The sequence below is a fragment of the Lepus europaeus genome, chromosome 16 (genome assembly GCF_033115175.1).
Source record: "Lepus europaeus isolate LE1 chromosome 16, mLepTim1.pri, whole genome shotgun sequence".
NCBI classification, from domain to species: Eukaryota; Metazoa; Chordata; class Mammalia; order Lagomorpha; family Leporidae; genus Lepus; species Lepus europaeus.
The window spans coordinates 70,654,549-70,660,922 of NC_084842.1; positions in this window are offsets into that span (position 1 = coordinate 70,654,549).

Below are 6,374 nucleotides of genomic sequence, written 5' to 3' on the forward strand. Positions count from 1 at the left end.
CAAAGATGATGGCGGGCCTCCGCACCTCTGCATCTCTTTCCAGAACTCTCTGTTGCATTTTCACTGCTGGCCCAAAGTGGTTCTCCCACATTTCCTTCATCATGCTCTCTTCCCACTTCTTCCTGCTTCTCCATCTCTTTTTCAGAGTTACTGTCTTAAAATTCTTGTTCTCCCCCGAGCTGTCTTCTTTCACTGCTGTGCAGTCTCTCCTGGACATATCTCGGTCAATCTCAATGTATTCATCTCTATCTGTTTTGGGTGTGCGTTGCTACAACAAACCACTGAAACTTAGTGGTTTAACATGGGGGCACATCATTATCGGCCCCAATGCTGTGGGTTAATTGGGTGCTTTCCTTTTTTCGGTAGGCTCGGCTAACACGCCAAGAGATATGATGGCTCCACAGTGACCTCACTCTTCTGGTTGGGAGCTGGTGGTGCTGGCCACTGGCTGAGCGGAGCCATGGCTGACACCTACAGGTCCCACTTTTCTTCTCTCTAGGCCATTCCTCATCGCTGCCTCAGCTTCCTTAGATATGGTGGTTGTAATCCAAACTGCACAAGGTGAAAATGGTCTGTTTTCCTAGGACAGGGATTAAAAAGTCCCACTCCTGCCATGTTGTACCGGTCAAAGCAGCCACAAGGCCCCCCAAGGTAACAAACTGCATCTCTTGACGGGCATGCGACCTTTACCTGCAAGCAGGGAAGAAACCAATGGTGGCCGTGTTTGGAGATTGTCTACCATGGTGAACCGTCTGCCTCCAATTGACGTCACTCTCTGGTGCACACTATACTCATCCTCCCTCAAAACTGTATCCCATTCTGGACTCAGCTCAAGGCCTAGGGTGTCATCCCTCCGTCAGGTACAGACAAGGATGGAGCTCATTGAATGGAGCTTCTCAGCTGTGGTTTCTTAGGTGTAAAGATGCATGAGACAAAAGAGCAAGCAGTTGAACAAGCTGCCGTACGGTTGTGAAACCAAACAGAATCAGGCAACAAGGGATTCCGCTGGAGAGGGCAGAGGGCAGGAGGTGCCAGGCTGCCTCTGTGCTTCGCAATGCTGATATTCGCACTCCGGGGCAGAGCCTGCTCCTTGCCCAAGGGTTCCTAGAAAGGAAACGTGTCATGTGTGGTTTTCCACAGCTCTCGGCTCTGACCGCTGGGATCCTGGTTCTACCTCCTGAATCGCCTTTCTTTATTCTTTAAAAAAAAAAAAAAAAAAAAAAAAAAAAAAAAAAAAAAACATTTATTTGAAAGGCAGAGTTATAAAGAGAGAGAGGGAGAGACAGAGAAAGAGCGAGATCGTCCATCCGCTGGTTCACTGGTTCACTCCCCAAATGGCCGCCACGGCCGGTGCCACACTGATCTGAAGCCAGGAGCCAGGCGCTTCCTCCTGGTCTCCCACGCGGGTGCAGGAGCCCAAGCACCTGGGTCACCCTCCACTGCCTTCCGGGCCACAGCAGAGAGCTGGACTGGAAGAGGAGCAGCCAGGACTAGAACCTGGCGCCCATACAGGATGCCGGCGCTGCAGGCGGAAGATTAACCAAGTGAGCCACGGCGCCAGCCCCTTATCTTTCTTTCCCTAGGAAGAGTGCCTTGTGTTTGTAGCTGAGTTGACTCCACAGCATGTGTTTTGCTCACGGGAAGTTGGGGATCCAGGGCTCTCTCCTTTGATGTTCCCCTATCTGATGTAATTTCTCTAAAACAATCTTGTGGGCTTTCTGTGCACCAAACTATAATCCATGCAAACAAAGGAGAATTCGTGAACTTTTTTGAGACAAGGTGTAGTGGGGCAAAATCTCAAAAATCCTCAGAAGCAGGACCAGCGCTGTAGCATAGCAGGTTAAGCTGCTACCTGCAGTGCCAGCATCCCATATGGCCGCTGGTTTGAGTCCCAGCTGTTCCGCTTCCAATCCGGCTCCTTGCTGTGCACCTGGGAAAGCAGTAGAGGATGCACCCACGTGGAAGACCCAGAAGAAATTCCTGGCTGCTGGCTTTGGCCTGGCCCAGGCCCAGTTATTGCAGCCATTTGGGGAGTGAATCAGCAGATGAAAGACCTCTGTCTGTCTCTCCGTATCTCTCTCTCTCTGTAGCTCTGCCTTTCAAATAAATAAAATAAAAAATAATTTAAGGCAAATGCCCAACTCTCATAGATAAAACTGTTTCTGTCCATAAACTTCATGATTGCTGGATAGAACTTCCTGAACCTCTCCTGGTACTGAGTGCTTTGTTTTTTGTTTTTTTTGTTTTTTGTTTGTTTTTTGTTTTGTTTTGTTTTTTTTTGAGAGGCAGAGTTACAGAGAGAGGGAGAGACAGAGAAAGTAGTTTTTCATCCACTGGTTCACTCCCCAAATGGCGTCAATGCCCATAACTGGGCCAATCTGAAGCCAGGAGCTTCCCCCTGGTCTCCCACATGAGTGCAGGAGCCCAAGCACTTGGGCCATCTTTCACTGCTTTCCCAGGCACATTAGCAGGGACCTGAATTGGAAGTGGAGCAGCTGGGACGCAGGCCGGTGCCCATATTGGATGCTGACACCGCAGGCAGATGCTTAACCACAAACCCCCTAAGAGCTGTTTGATTCAAAAAAGTTTTTCTGAATTTCTTTTGTCTAGACTTTTCCCTTAATATCCCTTACTCTATCATCTCCAACAGCAATTTCCTTTCTGCCCTTCCAGCCTTTCTATGTCTTTTGATTCTTCCCAACTTCCATCTGCTACCAAATTCCAAAGCCGATCTTGTATATATTGGATGTTTTCAGTTGTAGCACTCCATCTTCAGGTGCCGTCTTAATCCATCCCTACTGCTATAACATACTGCTTGAGACTGGGTCTCACAAGTCTATGCCTCACAGTTCTGAAGGCTGACAGTCCAAGCACAAGGCACTGGCACTTTCAATGTCTGGTGGGCATTGCTCTCTGCCTCCCAAACAGTATTGCATCAGTCTGCTTTTTGTGACTTTAACTAAAAGAACCTGGAAGAGCTTCCTGGGGGTGGGGTTTGTGGGGGAAGGTTTATCTCAGCCTACAGTCTGGAGGTTACTGGATGGTGGACTGTGGGGGCTGGTCATGGCAGGTGCAGGGGGATGATCACGCAGTGACAAACAAAACAGGAAGAGCAACTAGGTAGGACTCGAACTCAAGTAGGCAATCTGCTCTTTTTTTTTTTTTTTAAAAGATTTATTTATTTATTTGAAAGGCAGAGTTACAGAGAGAGACATAGAAAGATAGAGAGGTCTTCCATCTACTGGTTCACTTCCCCAAATGGTCGAAATGGCCAGAGCTGGGCTGGTCTGAAGCCAGGAGCCAGAAGCTTCTTCAAGGTCTCTCCTGTGGGTGTAGGAGCCCAAGCACTTGGGTAAATCCTCCACTGCCCTCCCAGGTGAATTAGCAGGGAGATGGATTGGAAATGGAGCAGCCTGGACTGGAACCCTTGCCCAGGTGGGATGCTGGTGCTGCAGATGGCAGCGTTACCTGCTATGCCACTGTGCCAGCCCCTCAATCTGTTCTTGAGAACCATCTTCCAAAAGCGTGTCCTCAATGACCTAAAGACCTCCCAGCCACAATTAGATCCAGTTCCCACCCTTAATCCATCAACCATTAACATGAAGACATCACAGTTTAAACATTTGCATGAATTTTAGCAAGACAAATTCTGCTGTACCCCAAACAAGCCTCTTGTTGCTGTGTCCTCTTATGGCAGAAGGCAGAAGGGAAAAAGGTGACAAATTTCCCACATAGCAGAAGGGCGGAAAGACCTGGCTAGGTCCCTCCTTCTCTAAGGCCACTAATGCCGTTCATAAAGGCCCTACCCTATGGCTTAATCACATCCCCAAAGCCCCACCTTTTTTTTTTAACACTATTGCATTGATGAATAAGTTTCACCATACAAACTTAGGGGGACATATTCAGACCTTAGCAGGCAGTAATTTCTGCTTCTATTACAGAAAATAATTTAGAACTATAGTTTAAAACAACAACTCCCATTCATTATCATGCTTCTGTGGGTTTATAGCTTGAGCTTCCTCATGGCATGGCAGCTGCACCCCAGGCTGTGTTCTTTTTTTTTTTTAACTTTTATTTAATGAATATTAATTTCCAGTGTACAGCTTATGGATTACAATGGCTTCCCCCTCCCATAACTTCCCTCCCACCCGCAACCCTCCCCTCTCCCGCTCCCTCTCCTCTTCCATTTGCATCAAGATTCATTTTCAATTCTCTTTATATTCAGAAGATCAATTTAGTATAAAGATTTCAACAGTTTGCACCCACATAGCAACACAAAGTGAAACATACTGTTTGAGTACTAGTTATAGCATTAAATCATAATGTACAGCACATTAAGAACAGAGATCCCACATGAGGAGCAACTGCACAGTGGCTCCTGTTGTTGACCCAACAAATTGACACTCTAGTTTATGGCGCCAGTAACCACCCTAGGCTGTCGTCATGAGTTGCCAAGGCTATGGAAGCCTTCCAAGTTTACCGACTCTGATCATATTTAGACAAGGTCATAAAAGACAGGGTGAGGATAGTAACCAATGATCCTAAGAGTGGCATTTACCAGGTTTGAATAATTATACAGCATTAAGTGGGGAAGAGGACCATCAGTACACACAGGTTGGGAGTAGAGCCATTGGTGGTAGAGTAGAGGTTATGATTACAAAGGAATGAGGCCCAAGTGCGCTAGACAGGGTCTAGAACAAAGGACAGAGTCATTATTAGAGGAGCTAAGACAGGTGCTGTCTAAGCTACAATTAAGTTTTCTGATTGAGAGGCAAATAGAACCAGATAGAAGGGGCTTGATAATAATCTGGTGGGCTTTAGGCCTTGTAAATTCAGAGGCCCAGACCTATCTATCTCTTCACATGGGGTACATCCTAAGGGAGGTGTGAACCTCCTGGGGGAAGGCAGTCTGTTGACTTTCATTACTTGGCTGACCTGGGAGGAGAGCTGGCCAGGTAAAGGCAGGGGGCATCTCTAACAAGAAATGTACAGTTCTGCCTGCAATGTTGCTGACCCTACTTGACCATACCCTCAGCTGCAGTGGTCACTTTGGAAGTTGGGCTGAGTGAAGGGCTTTTCAGCTTAGAGCCAATGAGATCTGTGGCTCTGACCTGGGCATCCTTCGACTCCAGGGCAGGTCCATTTCCAGTGATCCAACTCTTGGCAGAGCTGCCAGGGCTCTTCACAAGCTGACTTCTGCTGAAGCCCAGGCTTACCACATTGAAAGCCACTGCAGTGGACTGGCCCAGGCTGTGTTCTAAAAGGTGGGGACAAAAAGTTGCCTTTCCTCTCCAGGTTTGAGCACAGACGTCTCAGACTGTTTCTTCTACAGGGTTCTGTTGGTCAAAACATTTACAAAACCGGGGAGAGCTGAAATGAATTCCACCTCTGGATAGGGGAGGCGCATGTGCAAACAGGGAGGAAAGAAGTTGATGGTGCTCATCTTTGAAAATAGCTGTCAGCCGGCGCCGCAGCTCACTAGGCTAATCCTCCGCCTTGTGGCGCCGGCACACCAGGTTCTAGTCCCGGTCAGGGCACCAGATTCTGTCCCGGTTGCCCCTCTTCCAGGCCAGCTCTCTGCTGTGGCCAGGGAGTGCAGTGGAGGATGGCCCAAGTGCTTGGGCCCTGCACCCCATGGGAGACCAGGAGAAGCACCTTGGAGGGTGAACCAACGGCAAAGGAAGACCTTTCTCTCTGTCTCTCTCTCTCACTGTCCACTCTGCCTGTCAAAAAAAAAAAAAAAAAAAAAAAAAAAAAAAAAAGAAAGAAAGAAAATAGCTGTCAGAGCCTCTAGCTGATAATGACTAACTTTGTATTTCCAACCCTGCTATCATTGCCTTGGCTGCAGACTCATATGCCCTACTTCCTGAGGGATGGTCCCACATGCACCTCAAATCCAATGTTTCCTAAATGCATCTTCCTGATTCCAAGACCTGCTCTCATCCTGTGTTATCTGTTTCAGCAAACAGCAGCCATCCAGGGCAGAAAGTGCAGTTCCTCCTGGCTCACCCATCTGTCACCATTACTGTCCCCATGTGCTTGTGTCTGTCCAGATTTTTGACTCCTTGCTGTTTCTCCGATGTGTCTTCATTTTTCTCCATCCTACTGCCATCAACAGAATGCTTATGTTGCCCCTAAATTCATATGTTGGAATTCTGACCTCATAGTGATGATGTTGGGAGATAAGACTCCTAGGAGGTGATTAGGATGTGAGGGTGCAGCCCTCATGAATGGGATTAGTGCTAGAGAGAGACCTCTCACCACTCCTGCCATGTGCGAACAGAGTGAACAGGTGGTTGTCTATGAACAGACACCAGATGTGCCAGAGCCTTGATGTTGGACTTCTTAGTTCCCAGAACTGTGAGAAATAAATA